This window comes from Aegilops tauschii, chromosome 1 (assembly GCF_002575655.3).
Source record: "Aegilops tauschii subsp. strangulata cultivar AL8/78 chromosome 1, Aet v6.0, whole genome shotgun sequence".
Classification (NCBI taxonomy): domain Eukaryota; kingdom Viridiplantae; phylum Streptophyta; class Magnoliopsida; order Poales; family Poaceae; genus Aegilops; species Aegilops tauschii.
The window spans coordinates 301401189-301426477 of record NC_053035.3 but is presented as its reverse complement, the minus strand read 5'-3'; the positions used below and the strand labels follow the sequence as shown (position 1 = coordinate 301426477).

General features: G+C 43.7%; 2 long non-coding RNA genes across 2 annotated transcripts; both read left to right on the top strand.

Annotated features, from left to right (window-relative positions):
- Positions 1-4127: 4127 nt before the first annotated feature.
- Positions 4128-5731, top strand: LOC109734422 (uncharacterized). Its single transcript, XR_002225855.4, has 3 exons — positions 4128-4284; positions 4463-4590; positions 4715-5731. It is a non-coding gene; the product is annotated as an uncharacterized lncRNA (long non-coding RNA).
- A 362-nt stretch (positions 5732-6093) lies between these two features.
- LOC141021284 (uncharacterized) lies at positions 6094-8345 on the top strand. The gene is made up of 4 exons (XR_012181920.1): positions 6094-6285; positions 6393-6472; positions 7824-7963; positions 8090-8345. It is a non-coding gene; the product is annotated as an uncharacterized lncRNA (long non-coding RNA).
- Positions 8346-25289: the final 16944 nt, after the last annotated feature.

Below are 25289 nucleotides of genomic sequence, written 5' to 3'. Positions count from 1 at the left end.
AATCCCGAAGGTAGATGTAGAGGTAGCGTGCCGATGGCGATCACATCGACTTTGGAACCATTTCCCACGCGCATCGTCACCTCGTCCTTAGCCAATCATCGCTTAATCCGTAGCCCCTATTTCGAGTTGCAAATATTAGCAACAGAACCAGTATCAAATACCCAGGTGCTACTACGAGCATTAGTAAGGTACACACCAACAACATGTATATCAAATATACCTTTCACTTTGCCATCCTTCTTCTCCGCCAAATACTTGGGGCAGTTCTGCTTCCAGTGACCAGTCCCTTTGCAGTAGAAGCACTCAGTCTCAGGCTTAGGTCCAGACTTGGGGTTCTTCACTTGAGCAGCAACTTGCTTGCTGTTCTTCTTGAAGTTCCACTTCTTCCCTTTACCCTTTTTTCTTGAAACTAGTGGTCTTGTTGACCATCAACACTTGATGCTCCTTCTTGATTTCTACCTCCACAGCCTTTAGCATTGCGAAGAGCTCAGGAATTGTCTTATCCATCCCTTGCATATTATAGTTCATCACGAAGCTTTTGTAGCTTGGTAGCAGTGATTGAAGAACTCTGTCAATGACACTATCATCAGGAAGATTAACTCCCAGTTGAGTCAAGTGGTTGTGGTACCAGACATTCTGAGTATATGTTCACTGACAGAACTATTCTCCTCCATTTTGCAGCTGTAGAACTTATTGGAGACTTCATATATCTCAATCCGGGCATTTGCTTGAAATATTAACTTCAACTCCTGGAACATCTCATATGCTCCATGACGTTCAAAACATCGTTGAAGTCCCGGTTCTAAGCCGTAAAGCATGGCACACTGAACTATCGAGTAGTCATCAGCTTTGCTTTGCCAGACGTTCATAACATCTGGGGTTGCTCCTGCAGTGGGTTTGTCACCTAGCGGTGCTTCCAGGACGTAATTCTTCTGTGCAGCAATGAGGATAATCCTCAAGTTACGGACCCAGTTCTTGTAATTGCTACCATCATCTTTCAACTTAGCTTTCTCTGGAACGCATTAAAATTCAACGGAACGACAGCACGGGCCATCTATCTACAACAACATAGACATGCAAAATACTATCAGGTACTAAGTTCATGATAAATTAAAGTTCAATTAATCATATTACTTAAGAACTCCCACTTAGATAGACATCCCTCTAATCATCTAAGTGATCACGTGATCCATATCAACTAAACCATGTCCGATCATCCCGTGAGATGGAGTAGTTTTCAATGGTGAACATCACTATGTTGATCATATCTACTATATGATTCACGCTCGGCCTTTCGGTCTCAGTGTTCCGAGGCCATATCTGCATATGCTAGGCTCGTCAAGTTTAACCCGAGTATTCTGCATGTGCAAAACTGGCTTGCACCCATTGTATGTGAACATAGAGCTTATCACACCTGATCATCACGTGGTGTCTCGGCACGACGAACTGTAGCAACGGTGCATACTCAGGGAGAACACTTATACCTTGAAATTTAGTGAGAGATCATCTTATAATGCTACCGTCGAACTAAGCAAAATAAGATGCATAAAGGATAAACATCACATGCAATCAATATAAGTGATATGATATGGCCATCATCATCTTGTGCCTTTGATTTCCATCTCCAAAGCACCGTCATGATCACCATCGTCACTGGCTTGACACCTTGCTCTCCATCAAAGCATCATTGTCATCTCGCCAACTATTGCTTCTACGACTATCGCCACCGCTTAGTGATAAAGTAAAGCAATTACATGGCGATTGCATTTCATACAATAAAGCGACAACCATATGGCTCCTGCTAGTTGCCGATAACTCTGTTACAAAACATGATCATCTCATACAATAAAATTTAGCATCATGTCTTGACCATATCACATCACAACATGCCCTGCAAAAACTAGTTAGACGTCTTCTACTTTGTTGTTGCAAGTTTTACGTGGCTGCTACGGGCTGAGCAAGAACCATTCTTACCTACGCATCAAAACCACAACGATTTTCGTCAAGTGTGCTGTTTTAACGTTCAACAAGGACCGGGCGTAGTCACACTCAATTCAACTAAAGTTGGAGAAACTGACACCCACTAGCCACCTGTGTGCGAAGCACGTCGGCAGAACCAGTCTCGCGTAAGCATACGCGTAATGCCGGTCTGAGCCGCTTCATCCAACAATACCGCTGAATCAAAGTATGACATGCTGGTAAGCAGTATGACTATTATCGCCCACAACTCTTTGTGTTCTACTCGTGCATATAACATCTACGCATAGACCTGGCTCGGATGCCACTGTTGGGGAACGCGGTAATTTCAAAAAAATTCCTACGCACACGAAAGATCTATCATGGTGACGCATAGCAATGAGAGGGGAGAGTGTAGTCCACGTACCCTCGTAGACCGTAAGCGGAAGCGTTATGACAACGCGGTTGATGTAGTCGTACGTCTTCACGATCCGATCGATCCTAGTACTGAAGTACGGCACCTCCGCGATCTGCACACGTTTGACTCAGTGACGTCCCACAAACTCTCGATCCAGCTGAGTGTTGACGGAGAGCTTCGTCAGCACGACGACATGATAACGGTGATGATGAAGTTACCGACGCAGGGCTTCGCCTAAGCACTACAACGATATCACCGAGGTGGAATCTGTGGAGGGGGGCACCGCACACGGCTAAGACAACTGTCAACTTGTGTCTCTATGGGGTGCCCCCCTCCCCTGTATATAAAGGAGTGGAGGAGGGGGAGGGCCGGCCCTCTATGGCGCACCCAAGGGGAGTCCTACTCCCACCGGGAGTAGGATTCCCCCCTTCCCTAGTTGGATTAGGAGAGGAAGGAAGGGGGAGAGAGGGGGAAGGAAAAGGGGGCCCACCCAATTTGGATTGGGCTTGGGGGGGGGGGGGTGGGGGGGCGCCCCCTCCTAGGCTCCCTTCTCCTCTCTCCCACTATGGCCCAATAAGGCCCATATACTTCCCGGGGGGTTCTGGTAACCTCCCAGTACTCCGGTAAATGCCCGAACTCACCCGGAACCATTTCGATGTCCAAACATAGTCATCCAATATATCGATCTTTATGTCTCAACCATTTCAAGATTCCTCGTCATGTCTGTGATCATATCCGGGACTCAGAACAACCTTCGGTACATCAAAACACATAAACTCATTATATCGATCATCACCGAACGTTAAGCGTGCGGACCCTACGGGTTCGAGAACTATGTAGACATGACCGAGACTCATCTCCGGTCAATAACCAATAGTGGAACCTGGATGCTCATATTGGTTCCTACATATTGTACGAAGATCTTTATCGGTCAAACCGCACAACAACATACGTAGTTCCCTTTGTCATCGGTATGTTACTTGCCTGAGATTCGATCGTCGGTATCTCAATACCTAGTTCAATCTCGTTACCGGCAAGTCACTTTACTCGTTCTGTAATGCATCATCCCGCAACTAACTCATTAGTCACAATGCTTGCAAGGCTTATAGTGATGTGCATTACCGAGAGGGCCCAGAGATACCTCTCCGATACTCAGAGTGACAAATCCTAATCTCGATCTATGCCAACTCAACAAACACCATCGGAGACACCTGTAGAGCATCTTTATAATCACCCAGTTACATTGTGATGTTTGATAGCACACTAAGTGTTCCTCCGGTATTTGGGAGTTGCATAAACTCATAGTCATAGGAACATGTATAAGTTATGAAGAAAGCAATAGCAACAAACTAAATGATCATCGTGCTAAGCTAACGGATGGGTCAAGTCAATCACATCTATATCTATCTATCTATATCTATTTATCTATCTATCTATCTATATCTGTCTATCTATCTATCTATCTATCTATACCCCCCTCTCTCTCTCCCTATATATATATATATACCTACCTATACTAATTTGTGACTCCCTAGAAATTACCGTGTTAATCAGAATTTACTAGCCGTAGATCTGAGATGGAACCAAGTTATTACGGTGTAGATTAATTTTCGTCAAAAAGAAAACTTTCGGCCAGATTAGTTCGGCTGAAAAGAAAAAACCAGAAAGCCCACCATCTTTGAAGCCCAAGTAGAGGCCCATAACTCTCTCACGGTAGTACTCTCTCAATCTCTCAGCTCTCTCTTCCTCTCTCGTATCTTTCTCTCCAAAACAGATCAGGCCTCGCCCCCGTAGATCTCCTTCCATCCTTCCGTTCGCCGCCCTTCCCAACTGCAACATCATCCAGCTTCCCCGACCGCCGCCCTTCCTTGCCGCATCTTATCCACGTTGGAATCGATCCGAAAAACAAGGTACGATTCAATCCATCCTCTACTGCTTCTAGGTATTCATGCACATTGGTATCGGTCTAAAAAAACTAGGTACGATCCAACTATACTGCTGCTAGGTACCATCCAATCCATCTTCCCCTGCTGCTTGGGATGGAACTTTCAACTTCTTGCCACACAGTAATCCAACATATATTTTCAGGACCAGATGAATATGTCCATTGTGGTTGATGGAGTGGAGGAGGTGTACCATGTACCATGACGGTTTGAAGCAGATTGGATGGCCGTCTCTGTCAACCCGGCTGCCTAGCAAACAACGATGGAGATTTGGTAGCAAAGTTGTTTACATGCTTGACACCATTCAATTTTTTTCGCCGCTCACCCCTGTATTTTGAAGAATTTTCTGATTTGGATAACTTATTCTCATATAATTTATCTATAATACACTGTCCAGATGGCTGATGCAAGCTCTGCAATTTTCTAAGGAAGATTTGTGGTAAGTGCATATCTAAGTAAATTGGGATGGACTAATATTTGTTTATCATTTTTATCAGTTTATTATATAAAAGGCCCTGATGCACATAGTGGGCAGTCATGTACAGCTGACATAGTTGATGTTTGATAACAGTTGGTTCAAGGTATGTGGCCTTTTTTCATTTTTCCAGACCTATCTATTTTCTGAGTTCTGCTGAGCCGGTAAAGACAATAGATCGAGATATTTCGGTCCCTACGGATTCTTTGTTATTTGAGGACTAAGCATTAAACATGTTCCAGTTTCCAGCCCATTACATGTAGATTAGTTATTTATTGAGTTACTAGAAATTGTTTAAGGTTCCAATTTATTCTCAGTTATGTTGTGAAGGGCTGCACATGTGAATTGACATAGCAAACCACTTATGTTGATATGCCTAAAGCATGTACATTTACTTTCCTATTATGAAAAAAATTCAATCATCAATTTACTGGGTCAAAGAAACCATTCGATATATCAGTTTTTGTTGGTGTTGAACGCATACTATACAAAGTTTTCCCAGCTTATTATAATTTGGTACACTGTAGATATGGTGTGTGTAGTTTTTTTTGTTAAATCTTCCACCAGAAAATGTTATTTCGGAAGGTTGGTGCTGACACCCAATAAGATCCTCCTAGATCTGCCCTCTGTCGAGCACATTACTTGGTGGATATGACGGGCAAACTTCAGTTTCAGGGAGAGTACAGTTTTGGCATGTTGTTATTCTTATGAAGAATAATCTCCCCTTGCAGCTAACATACATAGGATTGTTGGATCATCACAAGATTTTCTTTATGAGTAGGGACGTAACTTTATTACCGTAAACTCATCTACAATCATGCATCGATCCATGGGTACACATATTAGATGAAAAAACTGTTATAGGCTCACTATATACGTGAACAAATCTGGAGCCTATGGAATGTTGAATGGTAAAGAGGGATTTATCGTTTCACTTTACTTGACACATTAATCCTTTGTCCCTGGCTTCTAATTATTGTGAAAGAAGGATTATTTAGCTTTTAGTCGGTGTCTAATTAAACTATTTTCCAATACCTGATGAAAATGTTAATTCATCCAACATTTCAGACTACTTTTGTGCGTGCTTCATGTAGGTATTTGTACCCAGCAAACAACCTATGACCGAACAATATATTTTATGCTTTATCTCGATGGTACTCACTGATACAAATATGGAATTGATGGATAAGTATAATTAATGGATGCATAGTTAGATACTTGATGATGAATAGACTGAATAAATAGATGCATACATGAATGATTGGATTCTCGGTGGAGAAGCCACATATGCCTCCCTGTGTCTTCTAGATCATCCCTGAATCAGAGATCGCACAAACTCTTGATGTTCTCAGTTGGGCTCCCTGATATGGCTAATGCAGTTTGCTTAGATTTAATATTACATGCTACCACAGGTTGTCTCCAGCGAGCTGATTTGCTTTGTTTGTAGTGAATTAGGCATCTGCTCAAGTCTTGAAGATGACTCTAGCACTAAAGTATGTAATGCAAAGTATTAGGAAATACAACAGCTTTTAAGATATTCACCATGATGCAAATTTTGTTCTTTGATCTTCTCTGTCAGTGAACTGATCGCTACTTGCAGGAAAAGGTGTCGGCCGGCAGGGGTAATAGTGCATCAATGAAGGTCAGAACAGGTCTGGAACATGATTAGCAAACTTACAGGTTCGTTCACGGGCAGACTACGAGGGCTTTCTTAACATTAATTGGATCTGGAAAAAAACTGTTGAGGGGTTTCCGTATGCCAATATCACCAAAAGTGCGAGTTCAGGGAGAAAATTTCTTCTTTCTACTTGATCAAGTATACCTCCATGTTGATAGACCACTCAATATTTTTTTTAGCGTCTCTAGATTATAATATGGTTGTCTGTGACCAAAGAACTACTGCAAAGCATACATAAGTGGTATTGTAGCTCAGAGCAAAGAAAAATTGGAAATGCTATTTGGATAGGAAAAAGTTTATAGCTTAGATGATACTAATTCCACCTCCAGTATGATCGTATTTCTCGATAAGATATGGCCATACGATGTCAAATAGCACTCAATTTTCCCATGTATGTTAGATGAAACGCACAAGGAAAAAAGTCATGGACTCACTTGCAGGCGCCTAATGTGTCCTTTTGTTAAGTAGCAATGCATGCTTCAGCTTATAATCTATTCAATAAATTTGATGGTCTTATCTCATATTTTTAGTTATTCTACAATGTCAAAGTTGACATTAGGGATCACGCCCTCATGTTCTTATAGGAATAACCTCTTGCTAACATTCTGAGACATGACTGTATTTAGTCTCTCTTCAAATATGCTTGAGTTGATACATTTTCTGTCCTCCTAATTCTGTTTCCTCACCTGAATCAAATGTAAGTTGGTCATACCTAGCCATGAGGAACAAATTTCTTTTTCTGTTCTCCATAACTACTGTTGAATAAATTGGCCGGTCAATGCAATGGCAGTGGCAGGAAACATCAGCACCACACTGCAAATCTTGAAAAAACAAATGGTACACATACGATGCTTTGCTAACGGATGGTGGTAGGACACAAATGTGGACCATACAGGTTGAAAACAAGAGAGATACTAATATACTATGTCATTGGTCGTATTTTTCTATGAGAAAGCCATTGGTCGTACTAGGATAGGACAATATGTGTAGCATCACTCAACTAGCGTAGTAGTGAGTCCATTTATAGGCTATTGCTAGGAAAAGTTTTACTTCAGGAGGAGTCGCCTGTTGGTACACTTATTTATACGACAACTTGAAGTTAGATTGTTTTCCTTGGAGTTATAAAGCAAGGTAATATTATCTCACATATTTTAATTACATGCATGATTTTTATTTCTCCTTCTAACTAAAAAACAACACGTAATCTTGGTTCATGTTGAAAAGAACGAAAAATGTTTCTAAAATGTTTTCGATTCACCTATATTTTTCTTTGCATAATTCATTATATTAATCTTGGCCCACTCAATTTTTATTTCTTGCTGATATATAATCAATATTTCATATTTTGTAAAGTGATGTAGATCACATGACACCAGGGAACCAAAGCAATGCATGTGGACTGTATAAACATCTGAATATTTTATCGCACTTCCACTTGATTTCTGAGATTGGGCAAATAATCAAGTGGCCGCTACTGGGCGATTCTCTTTTAGGTACGTGGAAGAGATGGCACTGCAGGTGTACTGTTGTCTATAAAAATTGTGCATGTTTATATTTTATATGAATTTTTTTGATAATTATATAGTCGAAAACAAACTTATTGTGTTTGTCATGTTCAGTGTGTACAATCTTTCAACAATTCAGCATGGAGAATTCCTAATGAGTATACGAAGAAATCATGTGTTTCTCAATATAACAGCATGGCAGACACTGATGGACTCGAGTTTATTTAGTTGCTTGACAGTATGGCATGATTACAAACATCACGCTGCTCTGTGGTTCAGTAATTGTACACTATATTTAAGAAAGTATTGTCAGCAGTTTTGTTTGTAAACATCCGAATATCATTTGTTTCCACAATTGAAGCATTAGTAATTGTGTGCTTCACTTTTTCCGTGGAACATTTTTATATAATTAATACACACGGGGGAGTAAATAAATGGTGGAACTTCTTTCATAGACTAAGAATTTTTCAATTTTTTTTGTTTTTAGCAACTTTTGACACATGTTGAAGAAACGATTAAGATTTTCTAGGCCAAGGAAAACAAAATATTGTGTTTTGATGGGACATACAAATGTTAATTAAATGTATGACTAAAGATGAAACTATGGTAAGAATTTAATTTCAAGAGCACTAGAAAGTGTATGAATTCATAAATCGTGTGTTCTTACATATAACCAATATGTTAAATTTATTGCACAAAGTTGTTGCCAAAATAAGTAGCCTGTGCGGTTGCACGGGTTGACGGCTAGTCATTCTCTAATGATGTGATCCCGTTTATCAAATGGCAACTCTTTGTCCATGGCTAGGAAACTTAACCATCTTTGATTAACGAGCTAGTCAAGTAGAGGCATACTAGTGACACTCTGTTTGTCTATGTATTCACACATGTACTAAGTTTCCGGTTAATATAATTCTAGCATGAATAATAAACATTTATCATGATATAAGGAAATATAAAAATCAACTTTATTATTGCCTCTAGGGCATATTTACTTCACCTCCTCTGCCTCCGGCCATCCCTGGCATCCACATTGATGGCCAAGCCACTGGCCACACCCACAACGTGTTCGATGAAACGACCGGGTGGTAAAAAAATCTCTTGCTTGCTTTGCACCGGTTATCTTCATTTTTGGCAATTCGAAACACTTCTTGAGCTTTGGCCATCGATTTTGTAGCCAAAATGTTCCCTGCACATATACGGAGATGTTGGCCGAGAGCACGGTGAATTTGAGTGCCCCTCTTGCTGATTTCGATGCATCATACATTGAGGTCGGCGGAGGTGCATGATACGTCTCCAACGTATCTATAATTTTTTATTGTTCCATGCTATTATATTATTTGTTTTGGATCTTTTATATGCATTAATTTGCTATTTTATATTATTTTTGGGACTAACCTATTAAACTAGAGCCCAGTGCCAGTTCCTGTTTTTCCCTGTTTTTGAGTTTCGCAGAAAAGGAATACCAAACGGAATAAAACCTTCGCAGTGATTTTTCTTGGACCAGAAGACAACGAGGAGACTTGGAGATGAAGTCGGAGGAGCCACGAGGCAGCCACAAGGACGGAGGGTGCGCCCAGGGAGGTAGGGCGAGCCCCCACCCTTGTGGGCTCCTCGTGCACTTCCTGGCCTAATTCTTGCGCCTATATACACTACAAAAAAAGACACATTCATGACATTTTGGGCCGAACGAAAAAAAATTGTCATACTTATGACACTTCTATGACGATAATTGTGACAAAACCCGGTATCATCATAGATGTGGTGGGCTCCTACTTCTGTGACAAAAAATCATGACAGAAAATGGGTTTTTCGCCCTGGGCGGGCCGGAGACGCAGCTGCATGACATTCTTTGGGCCGTCCATGACGGAAAAAACCGTGATAGAAGCGAGGGCGAGGAAAATATCGGGATGTTCCCGGTTACGGTGGGTGGTCGGGGCCGAGCGATGCGCGTTTCTCTCGTACACGCACGCGCGTGGGTGCGAGGCGTTGGGCTCTAACTGAACCCGAGCGATTGAATTGCAGGTTACGCGTTACTGAACCCGAGCGATCGATCGATGGCTGTTAACCGAACCCGATCGAGCGATTCCTTCGCTACTACTGCTAACTGAAGCCGATCGATGCCGCCTCTGGATGAACACTGAGTGTTGCTGGGGGGGGTTGGATGAACAGTTCCCGGTGGGGTGGATGAACAGGACCCCGTGGTGTTGCCTCTAGATGAACAGGACCCCGATCGATCGAGCCGGTTGGGGCTGGATGAACAGGACCCGTGGAGGGCTGGATGAACAGGACCACCCCGTGGAGGGCTGGATGAACAGTAGACGGTGGAGGGCTGGATGAACAGTAGCCCGTGGAGGGGTGGTTGAACAGGAGCCCGTGGAGAGGGCTGGTTGAATAGTAGCCGGTGGAGTAGCACGCGGTGGAGGCTGGATGAACATGAGCCCGTGGATGAACAGTCGCAGGTGGAGGCTGGAGGAGGTCGACGGTGGATGAACAGTAGCCCGTGGAGGCTGGAGGGGGTCGACGGTGGAGATGAACAGTATCCCATGGAGTCCTGTTTTGCGGTACGCCACACCCCTCCCGATGAACAGGACCCCCGTTTCGACCGTAGTGCTCCAACACAAGTCCGTTTTCTCCATTTTGCGGTACGCCACACCCCTCCCGATCAACAGGACCCCCGTTTCGACCGTAGGAGGTCTGTTTCCTCCGTTTTGCGGTATGCCAGACCCCTCCCGATGAACTGGATCCCGTTTCGACCGTGGCCGGTCGAACACAAGGCCGTTTCCTCCGTTGTGCGGTACGCCATGCCTCGTTTCCATTGGCTATTGCGTCCAAGCCCTTCCGATAAACACGACGACGCATTCCGTTCCGACCCAGCTGGTTGGCTCCCCATGAACACAAAGACGACGCAGTTTCTCCGTTCCGACCCAGCCATGTACATGAGCCCTGGTCGTACATATGCGCGAGTAGGCGTTCGAGACCCCACCCGTATGTACGTACGTGGCCAAATTTTCTTTCTTGCACACTGGCCGCTGTACGTACGTGTACATGCTACATGCGCGCCTCTACTACGACACGTGCGCGCTCTACATCGACCAGTATGTACGTACACGTTCGCGACCAGAATGACAACGCTACGTACGCTTCGACCAGGTGTGTCCCGACTGTCAGGCACTTCCTTGCGTGCGAAGATATAGCTGGTGGGTCCCAGCAGTCAGGGGGCGAATCGTTTTTTTTTGCCCGGTCGCACTTCCTTGCGTGCGAAGATGTAGCTGGTGGGTCCCAGCAGTCAGGGGGGCGAATCATTTTTTTGCCCGGACGCACTTCCTTGCGTGCGAAGATGTAGCTGGTGGGTCCCAACAATCACTGGGGCGAATCATTTTTTTTGCCCGGACGCACTTCCTTGCGTGCGAAGATGTAGCTGGTGTGTCCCAGCAGTCAGGGGGGAAACGTTCTTTCGCGAAATACGGTGGCCCGTCCGGTGGGTCCCTGCTGTCAGGTGGAGGAATAATTATTTTGCGCGTAACAAAGAGGCACTTCCTTGCGGCCGCCGTGGACCCAGCTGTCAGCCTCTCCACGTACAGTACTCTTCCGATGGACGTCGTTCCTTGACCACGTTGACCACGCCACGCCGAGAGCACCAGGGCGGTGGACGACGGCGAGGCCTAGGAAGGGGACGACGCGGAGCCGGGGAAGACGCGACAGTGGAAGCCCGCACGGAGAGGATTACGAGGGTTCACTGGTTCGGCTGCGGTGTGAGGCTGCCGTCGCCGCAGAATAACGGGGGATGTGTGTGAGTAGAGGGATGGCCTGGCCAGCGGTGGGAGTAGTAGGGGGAGGTGAGGCCTCCGCGGCATCATAGCCGGCCACGGGAGGCAGGAGCACGCGGCACCACCGGCGCTGGTTTGGGCGGCTCGAGCAAGAAGAACAGAGGTTGAAGAAGCACTACGGCCGTTGGATGGACATCATACGGTCACTGCAGCTAGAATCGTTTATATTGACTAAGCTAACAAAGCCCTCCGTCCCCGTCAACTTTGTAGGCCCACAAGTCAGCCTCCCACCAAGGTGGGTCCCAGCTAGCAGGGGGAGTATTCATTTTTTTCTCCGTAATAAGGAGGCACTTCCGGTGGGTCCGAGCTGACAGCGGGGGGAACATTTTTTCGCGAAATACGGTGGCCCGTCCGGTGGGTCCCAACAGTCAGGGGGAAACATTTTTTTGTGTGCAAAATACGGTGGCCCGTCCTGTGGGTCCCTGCTGTTAGGTGGAGGAATCATTATTTTCCGCGTAATAAGGAGGCACTTCCTTGCTGCGGCCGTGGATCCAGCTGTCAGCCTCTCCACGTACAGTACACTTCCGATGGAAGTCGTTCCTTGACCACGTTGACCACGCCGCGTTCCATTGCATGCATGCGTCCATGGGCGTGGTGCATCCCCACTGTCAGCCTCTCACGTACAGTCACCTTCCGATGACTCTCAGTTGTTGACCATGTTAACCACACCGTGCAGAGCGCACCAAGGCCGGTGGACGACGGCAAGGCCCCAGACTGGAACGACCCGGAGATGGGGAAGACGGGGCAGTGGAGTCGCAGATGGAGAGGAGTGGGAAACTTGACTGGTTCGGGTGCGCGGCAGCACAGCCGCAGTGCCGCTCATGGGAGACAGGAGCAAGAAAAGAGGTTGAAGAAGGAGCACGGCTGTTGGATTAACATCCAATGGTCCAGCTGCTAGAATCATTTGTTGATTAAGTTGACAAAGCCCTGCGTACACGTCCGCTTAGTAGGCCCACAAGTCAGCCACCAAATCTGACGGGTCCCAGCTGTCAACGGGAGGAATAATTTTTTTCGCATAACATGGAGGCACTTCCTTCCATGCGAAGATACGGCCGATGGGTCCCAGCTGTCAGGTGGAGGAAACATTTTTTTCAGCTTAATAAGGAGGAACTTTCCTTGCGTGCGACCATGGACCTCATGGGTCCCAGCCGTCAGGCTCTCCATGTACAGTCCTCTTCCAATGACTCTCGTTTGTTGACCACGCCACACCGAGCACAGCGAGGCGGTGGACGACGGCGAGGCCCCGGACGGGAACGACTCGGAGATGGGAAGAAGCGGCAGTGGAGTCGCATATTGAGTGGAGGAGAAGGGTTATAACTAGTTCTGGTGCGGCGTGGGGCTGCAGTCAGTGGAGAATAACAGGAGGTGTGGAGGGGTGGAGGGATAGTTGGCCGGCGGTGGGGTAGCGCTTCGCAGCGATGCGTGCTAAGCAGAGCCGCTAGCCGCCGGAGGCCGGACCAGGCAGTCCCGGCGATGCTGGAGGAAGAAGACAAGAGATTGAAGGTGCATGCCGACCAAGTTGACAACGCCCTGCGTAGGCTTCGACCTATTGGCCCACATGTCAGCCTACGAAAATGTGGCATATATTTAACCCATGTTTTCTAGAATGTACAGTTCATTTGGTGGGCTGGGTGAACAAATAATTTCGCGTCAATGCGGCCCATTTATATTATCTAAGAAATCCCAGCCCATTTGCACTTCCTTCAAATACACGAATTAGCTAGGCTCGTTATATATATAATGTTATGTTAGAAGGAGCAACTAATATCAAAAATAAACCGGAGAGGCACATTTTTTATATACATAATTAACAAATTAGCGAGTTATTGCTTAAAATAAAAATGAGCGCGTTATTATTACATTGGTCCTTAAAATCTTCGCAAGCTTTTGTACGCAATCACCAGGATTTTCCTTGCCTGTGAGTCAAAAACAACCAGGATTTTCCTTGCCAACTTCTGTTAAACATTTACTTTTATAAGTTAATAACACGTGGGATGTTTTTATAATGTATATATAAGTCTCTATAAAATATACGATAATAGTAATAATATAAATATATATAATGTGGTTAAAAAAATACATTGGGCTGCCGATCTTTAAGAAAAAGCCCATAGGCCGGTATGGACCTCAAAAAATAAGTTGAAACCACTGTCACCGTATGTCGTGGGCTACGCATGTTAAAATACAAAACCTAGGCCTAGCTGATACTTGTTCGCCCTCTGGAAAAAAATGAGACCAGATCTCCGAGCGAACTGGATTAAAGAGGGGGCCAGCGGCACGACTGAAGAAGCACATCAGGAGCGATTTTTTTTCTTCGGTGGATGGATCTCGATGGCGTTTTTTTACTTGCCTCTGCACCATACAACTTGTATTTTTAGCCTCCCAGTCCGTGGTGGACCAGCAGCCCATTTGCCGGGCAGGCCAACCTACAGAAACCAGCACTCAATTTTTCATCAAGCCCCAAAAACAACGCAGTACTATGTTTGTTTTGAGGCCGAAAACATTACGGCAGGGGTTGAGCGGGGGAGGGGGCAAGACAGAGCAAAAAGATTAAAAAGAGCTGATGCGCCGTTGCTACCCTAAGAAAGCATGTGCAATTCTTCTCGGGAAGAAGGTGTGCCGTTGACACCCACACGTCACATACCCCACAGTAGGCATACTAACAAGTTCACACACAAGCACAACAGAAAAGGTAAACATTCGTATCAAACTCAGGTTCACAGGACACGTTCATATTCATAGCCAACATTCACTATCAACAACTCAAAAGATTCATATATACACAAGTTCAGCATGTCTATGGATCCAAATGATTGATAGATCACACAACAATATTCATAGATAATTCACAAAAAGATTCGGATATACACATGTTCAGTATGTTTATGCATCCAAATGATTGAGATCACAGCCAATATGATCCATGGACGAACTTTAATTACCTAGGGTACATACTGGTAAATGGTGTTCAGTCAGAGGTACTTCTTGCTAAAATTAATGCTTGTACGAGTAAACTTTTGAGTACATAAGAGGCAGCACAGACAATCTGAACTTTGCTTGTAGGTTTATCCTCAAATAGTGGCCTCGTGCCGAGGAAGGTTTGATAAACTTGGCCACTACTTTCATCCAACTAGTTTACTGGCTCATCTTGGTCTTGTAGCTCGCCAAAATTCTACATTGCAGACAAGAAAGGAGGCGGTTGAGAAAATGAACCACCCAAATTTTTTGTGCAGTTCAACTGAAATGGAGCATCCCTGGCGTGCAGACTGATTAAGTGCGAGATGAATATACGCGTCAACCAACTTGTCTGGAATCTTTAGACTCCATGCCATATGATACGTCTCCGTCGTATCCATAATTTTTGATTGTTCCATGCCAATATTCTACAACTTTCATATACTTTTGACAACTTTTTATACTATTTTTGGGACTAACATATTGATCCAGTGCATAGTGCCAGTTCCTGTTTGTTGCATGTTTTTTGTTTCGCAGAAAATCCATATCAAACGGAGTCCAAACGGGATAAAAACTGACGGAGATTTTTTTTGGAATATTTTTGATTTTTGGGAAGAAGAAGCAATGTGATACGATGCCCGAGGGGGCCACGAGACAGGTGGGCGCGCCCCAGGGGGTCAGGCGCGCCCTGGACCCTCGTGGCCACCCCGTAAGGCGGTTGGAGCCCTTCTTTCGCCGCAAGAAAGCTAATTTCCGAATAGAGATCGTGTCCAAAACTCAGCCCAATCGGAGTTACGGATCTCCGGTTATAAAAGAAACGGTGAAAGGCCAGATCTGAGAACGCAGAAACAGAGAGACAGAGAGACAGATCCAATCTCAGAGGGGCTCTCGCCCCTCCCGCGCCATGGAGACCATGGACCAGAGGGGAAACCCTTCTCCCATCTAGGGAGAAGGTCAAGGAAGAAGAAGAAGGAGGGGGCTCTCTCCCCCTCGCTTCCGGTGGCGCCGGAATGCCGCCGGGGCCATCATCATCACCGCGATCTACACCAACGCCTCCATCATCGTCACCAACATCTTCATCACCTTCAACCATCTATCGAAGCGGTCCACTCTCCCACAACCCGCTACACCCTCTACTTGAACATGGTGCTTTATGCTTCATATTATTATCCAATGATGTGTTGCCATCCTATGATGTCTGAGTAGATTTTTGTTGTCCTATCGGTAATTGGTGAATTGCTATGATTGGTTTAACTTGCTTGTGGTTATGTTGCTATCCTTTGGTGCCCATCATATGAGCGCTCGCGTGGATCACACCATAGGGTTAGTTGTATGTTGATAGGACTATGTATTGGAGGGCAAGAGTGACAGAAGCTTCAACCTAGCATAGAAATTGATGCATACGGGATTGAAGGGAGACCAATATATCTTAATGCTATGGTTGGGTTTTACCTTAATGAACGTTAGTAGTTGCGGATGCTTGCTAATAGTTCCAATCATAAGTGCATAGAATTCCAAGTCAGGGATGACATGCTAGCAGTGGCCTCTCCCACATAAAACTTGCTATCGGTCTAGTAAAGTAGTCAATTGCTTAGGGACAATTTCGCAACTCCTACCACCACTTTTCCACACTCTCTATACTAAATTTATTGCTTCTTTACCTAAACAGCCCCTACTTTTTATTTACGCGCTCTTTATTATCTTGCAAACCTATCCAAAACACCTACAAAGTACTTCTAGTTTCATACTTGTTCTAGGTAAAGCGAACGTTAAGCGTGCGTAGAGTTGTATCGGTGGTCGATAGAACTTGAGGGAATATTTGTTCTACCTTTAGCTCCTCGTTGGGTTTGACACTCTTACTTATCGAAAGAGGCTACAATTGATCCCCTATACTTGTGGATTATCAAGACCTTTTTCTGGCGCCGTTGCCGGGGAGTCATAGCGTGGGGTGAATATTCTGGTGTGTGCTTGTTTGCTTTATCACTAAGTAATTTTTATTTGCTGTTCTAAGTTGTTTTCTATCTTTAGTTATGGGTAGGAAACGTAAAATACCAAAAAAATTAGTTGTACCTACTACACCAATGGTTGAAGAACCATTCAAAATCTATCACACTCCTAAAGCTTTTTAGTTGGATCATCTTCGATCCCTTTGTGCTCGTGCTGAAACCCCAACTAGCTTAGTTGAGGGCAAATCTTTAGATGAGCATGCTTGTTATGTGCGACACCGCTTATCTCAAAAAGGGGAACTTTTATTGGATCAAATTCATCATTTGCAGTGCTATGCTTGGAATTTATGTGAAATATATGATGTTACTTGTTGTTCGGAAAACCCTAAGAAACACCTTCCTTACCAACGTGAGTTTAGTGATGGAATCGTATCTTCGTATGTTAAGGGTGTTTATAATTACTATGATGTTCAACAAATTGAAGAATTTGTTGCTAAGGGTGCTTATGAAATTGCTTCTTTGATTGAAAAGTATGATGCTACTCTTTACAAATTTGAACATTTTGCCATACTTAAATATTGTTATGATAATTATGCTTCTAATGCCTATGTTAAACCATATATTGATGACTCCTCCACTGTACAAGAAGAGACTAATATTTTGCAGGAGTCTATGGAAGAAGGAATTGATGAAACTGTGAGCTCATTGGATGAAAAAGATGATGAGGAGAGCGAAGAACAAAAGGAGGAAGAGCGGATTAGCTACCCGTGCCCACCTTCTAATGAGATTAACTCTTCAACTCATACATTGTTTAATTTCCCTTCGTGCTTACCGAAGGATGATTGCTATGATGACTGTTATGATCCCGGTGATTCTTCTGAAATATCCCTTTTTGATGATGCTTGTTATGCTTGTGGCCAAGATGCCAATATGAATTATGCTTATGGAGATGAACTTTCTATAGTTCCTTATGTTAAACATGAAATTGTTGCTATTGCACCCACACATGATAGTCCTATTATCTTTTTGAATTCTCCAAACTACACTACATCGGAGAAGTTTGCCCTTATTAAGGATTATATTGATGGGTTGCCTTTTACCGTTGCACATGATGATTTTGATGAATATAAAATTCATGTGATTGCTGCTCCCACTTGCAATTATTATGAGAGAGGAACTATATCTCCGCCTCTCCATGTTTCCAATATGATAAAATTGCAAGAAACTATTTATACTATGCATTGGCCTGTACTATGTGTGCATGGATTGTTCTTTTATGATATGCCGATGCACAGGAAGAGAGTTAGACTTCGTAATTACATGATATATGTTACTTTGTGCTCACTACTAAATTCTAAATCATTGTTGATTCAAATTGGCTTTGATATACCTTGGGATCCGGGTGGATCCATTACTTGAGCACTACATGCCTAGCTTAATGGCTTTAAAGAAAGCGCTACCAGGGAGACAACCTAGAAGTTTTAGAGAGTCATTTATTTCTATTGAGTGCTTTTATATAGTTTAAAAACAAAAAAATAAAGAGGGGAACCCAAAACTTTTTCAAAAAGGAAAGTGAAAGTGAGAGAGACAAGCATGGTTGAAGTGGGGGAGCTCCTTGAACTTTGTTCATGCTCACGGAAACTTTGTGAATCTTGATTACAGAAAATTTTCAACAAAAAAAATTATCCCCTTGTACAATTCCATTGTATTATAAAAATAATGTGCCAAGGTTTGCCTTTAGGATGTTTACAATGCTTGTTGGTTTGTGCGGTGCAGGGCAGAAACTTTGGATGTAGTGCACGATTTTACATTTTTTACTGGAACGTCAAATGGTTCTAAAACTTTTTTCACTGTCTTTCTATACAAATTGTTTATTTTTCCTAATTTTGTTAGAATTTTTGGAGTACCAGAGATATGGTGAATGTTCAGATTATTACAGACTGTTCTGTTTTAGACAGATTCTGTTTTTGATGCATAGTTTGCTTGTTTTGATGAAACAATCAATTTCTATCAGTGGATTAAGCCATGGAAAAGTTATATTACAGTAGCTATAATGCAAAAACAAAATATGAATTGGTTTGCAACAGTACTTAGAGTAGTGATTTGCTTTATTATACTAACGGATCTTACCGAGTTTTCTGTTGAGTTTTGTGTGGGTGAAGTGTTCGAAGATCGAGGAGGTCTCAATGTGAGGAGAAGGAGGAGAGGCAAGAGCTCAAGCTTGGGGATGCCCAAGGCACCCCAAGTAAATATTCAAGGAGACTCAAGCGTCTAAGCTTGGGGATGCCCCGGAAGGCATCCCATCTTTCTTCTACAAATATCGGTACGTTTTCGGATTCGTTTCGTTCATGCGATATGTGCAAATCTTGGAGCGTCTTTTGCATTTAGTTTTCACTTTTATTTTATGCACCATGCTGGTATGAGAGAGTCCATGGTTGATTTATAGAATTCTCTTTACACGTCAATTATATCTTTTGAGTATGGCTTTATAGAATGCTTCTTGTGCTTCACTTATATCATTTGAAGTTTGGATTGCATGTTTCTCTTCACATAGAAAACCGCCATTTGTAGAATGCTCTTTTGCTTCACTTATATTTGTTAGAGCATGGGCATATCTTTTGTATAAAGAACTAAACTCTCTTGCTTCACTTATATCTATTTAGAGAGTTGACAGGAATTGGTCATTCACATGGTTAGTCATAAAATCCTACATAAAACTTGTAGATCATTGAATATGATGTGTTTGATTCCTTGCAATAGTTTTGCGATGTAAATATGGTGATATTAGAGTCATGCTAGTGGGTAGTTGTGGATTGTAGAAATACTTGTGTTGAAGTTTGTGATTCCCGTAGCATGCACGTATGGTGAACCGTAATGTAACAAAGTTGGAGCATGAGGTATTTATTGATTGTCTTCCTTATGAGTGGCGGTCGGGGACGAGCGATGGTCTTTTCCTACCAATCTATCCCCCTAGGGGCATGCGTAGTAGTACTTTGCTTCGAGGGCTAATAAACTTTTGCAACAAGTATATGAGTTCTTTATGACTAATGTGAGTCCATGGATTATACGCACTCTCACCCTTCCATCATTGCTAGCCTCTTCGGTACCGTGCATTGCCTTTCTCACCTCGAGAGTTGGTGCAAACTTTGCCGTTCCATCCAAACCCCGTGATACGATACGCTCTATCACACATAAGCCTCATTATATCTTCCTCAAAACAGCCACCATACCTACCTATCATGGCATTTCCATAGCCATTCCGAGATATATTGCCATGCAACTTCCATCATCATCATATACATGACTTGAGCATTTATTGTCATATTGCTTTGCATGATCGTAAGATAGCTAGCATGATGTTTTCATGGCTTGTCCGTTTTTTTGATGTCATTGCTACGCTAGATCATTGCACATCCCGGTACACCGCCGGAGGCATTCATATAGAGTCATATCTTTGTTCTAGTATCGAGTTGTAATATTGAGTTGTAAGTAAATAAAAGTGTGATGATCATCATTATTAGAGCATTGCCCCAAGAAAAAAAGAGAGGCCAAAGAAGCCTAAATAAAAAAAGGGGGCCAAAGAAGCCCGCAAAAAAAGAAAAAAAGAAAAAAAAGAAAAAGAAAAAAGGGGGCAATGTTACTATCCTTTTACCACACTTGTGCTTCAAAGTAGCACCATGTTCTTCATATAGAGAGTCTCTTGAGTTATCACTTTTATATACTAGTGGGAATTTTCATTATAGAACTTGGCTTGTATATTCCAATGATGGGCTTCCTCAAATGCCCGAGGTCTTCATGAGCAAGCAAGTTGGATGCACACCCACTTAGTTTCCAGTTTGAGCTTTCATACACTTATAGCTCTTAGTGCATCCGTTGCATGGCAATCCCTACTCCTCACATTGACATCAATTGATGGGCATCTCCATAGCCCGTTGATTAGCCGCGTCGATGTGAGACATTCTCCTTTTTTGTCTCCTCCACACAACCTCCATCATCATATTCTATTCCACCCATAGTGCTAAGTCCATGGCTTGCGCTCATGTATTGCGTGAGGGTTGAAAAGGTTGCAACGCGTTAAAAAGTATGAACCAATTGCTCGGCTTGTCATCGGGGTTGTGCATGATGTGAATATTTTGTGCGGTGAAGATGGAGCATAGCCAGACTATATGATTTTGTAGGGATAACTTTCTTTGGCCATGTTATTTTGAAAAGACATGATTGCTTCATTAGTATGCTTGCAGTATTATTGTCTTAATGTCAAATGATAGACTATTGCTTTGAATCACTCGTGTCTTAATATTCATGCCATGATTAGATTACATGATCAAGATTATGCTAGGTAGCATTCCACATCAAAAATTATCTTTTTTATCATTTACCTACTTGTCGTGGTTTTGTGACAGCAGATGTCCTAGAGAAAGGACTTAGTCGTGGAGCCATCGCTGCGGGTTAACTTAAAGGGGTTAAAGCGGACAAGGGACGCAAGAGAGTTTTATACTAGTTCAGCCCCTTACGATGAAGGTAAAAGCCTACGTCTAGTTGTGATGGAATTGCTGGGGTTTCGATGACCAGGGAGCGAATACGCTTTTCCTGAGTCTCGAGTTGTTGTCTGTTGTCCTTGAACCGCCACCGGGTCGTCCCCTTATATACATTGGTTGATGCACGTCGGTTTACAGAATCCCGAGGCCGGCTCATAATCGTGTCCGTCTCGGTCTCTGCTACTTCTATCTTACAACACAAGTTTACATATCAACGCCAGTTTATGTCTACAGGCCTTAAACCGGCTTTGGGCCCTGGGCCTTCATAAAGCGTCACCGTCTGTTTTCATGGACTTCAGATACAAATGAACTACTTATGGGGTTAACCCGGCCTCTCCTGGCCGATTTACGCCCAGTGGTAATATCCTCAACATTAGGCCCCAGATTGATTTGAACTGGTTCATGTCAATCCTCAATACTTAAGAAAATTTCTTCTTCAACATCTTCACATAATCTTGTAAACCGCTGTGACATCATCTTCTAGGACCATGGTAAATCGTCGTGACGTCACATGTTATTTAAAACTGTGTATAATCCACCTTCATTAATGAGCCTCCGACAATCGAGGCGACAGCTCCGCCTCATATCCAAAATTTAGGCTCCTCGATTTTCGTGCCTGACGCTTATCTTCTGCCCTTATAAATAGGGCCAGGGGGTCTTTCCATTCCCCTCCGTATCTCTTCACCTCATCTTCTTCCTTGCACTGCCCATCCTTTGGAGCTCTGCCGCCACCGTCGACCTTCGTTTCTTCCTCCGCAACGGCCGCTGCATCAACCTGATCGGACCAGAAAAATGCGGCAATCCTCTACTGCTTCCTCAGCACTAGTACGTTCCTCCTTTCTTACTCCAGATCGACCATTAGTGTTCGTCGTTCTTCGTAGTTCTTCAAAGTTCTTGAATCTGTTTGTTTCTCTTTAGCAGTACCAATGGCTAGTTTAGATCTGCTTTTTCCAAAGCCTTTGTACTTTAAACTCCTGCTTCCTTGTTAGAACATCTGCCTTGTATAAAACTCATCTCAACTTGGTGAACCTTTAACATGCTGGAAATTAGGTCAGTATATATTTTGTTTTTCCAACGCGCGGTAGATCTGAAATTACCATGGCAAGATGTGAAACTTGTTTCTTCCTTCACTTATACACTTTTAATACCAGATTGGGCGGTTTAACTTCATATACAAAATGATGACCCAGTAGATACCATTAGTCCCCTGTTGAACCGCCAATGCATTCATCATTGTACTGTTTCCATTGTCAGACTCCGTTTTACGAATAACCAATTCCGGTTTAACAATATGCTTACATCCTTATACCGATGTATAGTTGTCCATTGTAAATCTTAAACCAGCAATAATCATGTTTCAGATCTTTCATTGCCATGGCCAAGCAAGTCTATGAATGCAATTGGGCTCCTTCTCGAGTAACCAAAGAACAGTTAAACAATCTTGTTAAAACGGGCGCTTTAGCCAAGAAAGATGTCATCCACTGGAGGGTCCCTAGCCCGGAAAATCCTCCTACACCCAAGGATGGAGCGGTAGTCCTGTTTGCTGACCATCTGAGTCGAGGTTTTAGCCCTCCCGGTTCGAAATTTTTCCGAGATGTACTAGCCAGTTTTCAGCTGCGCCCTCAAGACATCGGTCCCAATTCTGTGACCAACATCTGCCACTTCCAAGTCTTCTGTGAGGTTTATCTGCAAGAGGAACCTACAGTCGAACTGTTTAGGGATTTCTTTCACTTAAACCATCGCACAGAGTTCATGGATGGAGCCAATACGGAAGTGGGCGGAATGGCGGTTCAGAAAAGGAAGGAAGCCACTTTCCCTCACCCCAAGCTCAACAGTCACCCCAACCAGACCTGGTTTTATTGCAAGGATACATCTCCACCTGATGAAAACCCCTTGCCGGGTTACCACCCTGAACGCTTGAGCAACACACATCCTTTTCCTCAGAGGCTGACTGCAAAAGAAAGGGCCAACTATGCTCCTCAATTATCAAAGCTTAGAGCCTTCATGGCAAACGGTTTGACAGGAGTTGATCTTGCTCGTTGTTGGATAAGCTGGAGTATTCTGCCCTTAAGCCGGCGCTCCGGTTTGATGTGTGAGTATACAGAGAGTTTGAAGGATGCTCAGTAGCACATTGACATTCAGCTTACAGATGCAGAAGTCACTGAGGCTGTAAAAAAGATATTGAATGAACCGGAGGCTGTCTGTGCTCAAACCGGACTACTCCCTTTCTGCACCTTCAACAAACCACCAGCTGTAAGAATCATATAATCTTTTTATATGAAGTTGCTTCTGTCCAAATATTCTCTAAAAGTGTGATTATTTTCTGACAGGGTGATGATCCGTTCTGGAACAAGAAACCACCACAGACAGACCGGCGAAGCCGCAAGACAAACCGGTCAAGCCGCAAGATAAACCAGTCAAGCCAGTTCGTCCAAAGACCAAGGTTGTTAAAAAACCTGCCAAGAAAAGGACCACTGCATCCTCTGATCTACCAGCTGATGAAGATGTGGGTAATTCGGAATCAGAGGTAGAACTTGACTCTCTTGGTTCATTTTTCGTACACCTTGTTGACAATGATTATTATCAGGATGACGCTGAAGGCAGTCATGCTGATGATGTAGAGGTAATCATTCTTCCTCCGATTCAGATCCTCTGCCGACATAAAAAATCCATCGAGCAAACCGGAAAGTAAAATTTTCTCACCCCCTTGCTTACTTGGACCCAAACTTTCTTTTGAAGACACAGCAGCACGAGGCTCGCCGCACAACCCGGCACAGCGGCCAGGTAGTTACCTCCGCCGGTTTACCGAACACTCCGGTTCGGAAACGCTGATCAGAGGTCTCTTATCCCCTTGACACTTCATGCCCCAAAGCGGGTTGTTTCCGCCAGCCTCTTAACCCGTCTGATTCAAATTATCAGGGTACTTCTCACTCATCTTCTGGCGAATCGTCGGCCACAAAGCTTCCACCCCTCAAAACAGTTCTTGGGTGAGTCATACACTTACTTTTATCCTTGATATGTTATTTTAATATATACTATACTGGTCCTCTTGTTTATTCTTCTCAGCGCCAAGCCCAGACCCAGCAAGAAGGCTCAGTTGAATAAACCGGCTGATGAGGACGTGGCTGTTGAACCGGAGAAAACTCCAGATCCTGAAGAGACCAACATTGATGCCATACTGAATGACCCTCCACCTCAAGATCATGACTTCGTTGCTGAGCAGGTAGAAGTTGACACCACAAGCCATGCTGACCAGCCAACCAGCCCTGTCCGGACTGATGACAAACAGGTCAGTCCAGTGAATAATACTGACAAATCGCCAACCCCAGTAACGGCTGCTGATGACAAAGACGATGATATTATGATTACTGGCACTGGCCATACCACTCCTGGCAATCCAGTCACTTTGTCAAAGCATACTACCAAAGATGAGCTCTCTGCAATTGGCAAAGGCAAATGGAACACCGATTTGTCCAATTATGCCCATCTGAATGCTCAAGACCTTCACTCCGGCTTCTTGAACCGTCTATACACCAGCCGTGACTATGAAGCCGGTTTGGTAAATTTGATGAAGGAGCGATATGGGGTAACTACATAAGTGTTTCTCTCTTACATCTAATTGCAGCTTATCAACTCCAGTAGCCCCCAAGTAACGGTTTAGTATACCAATCTAAACCGGGACTTAATAACAATTTCATGTTTGCAACAATGCATCCTAACTTCACTGATGTAGCCCCAAGGGCCGGTTTAACTTTATAAAGATGAACCGGGACTTTGTAGCAGAATTCCCATATCAGCAGTTCTGAGCAAACACACATTAGCCCCCAAGTGCCAAGTTTAATACTTGTATTGTGCTTGGGACTTGCAGAAATTTCTGATAAAGAGCAAATATGCATTAGCCCCCAAGTACCAAGGGCATAACTTGTTATGTGCTTGGTACTTCAAACATGTACTGTCAACTCATTATATATCTATCTCTTTATAGGCTGATCTAAGAAAGAAGGAAAGCCAAACTGCTGATCTGCAAGAGAACCTCAAGTCCCAACAA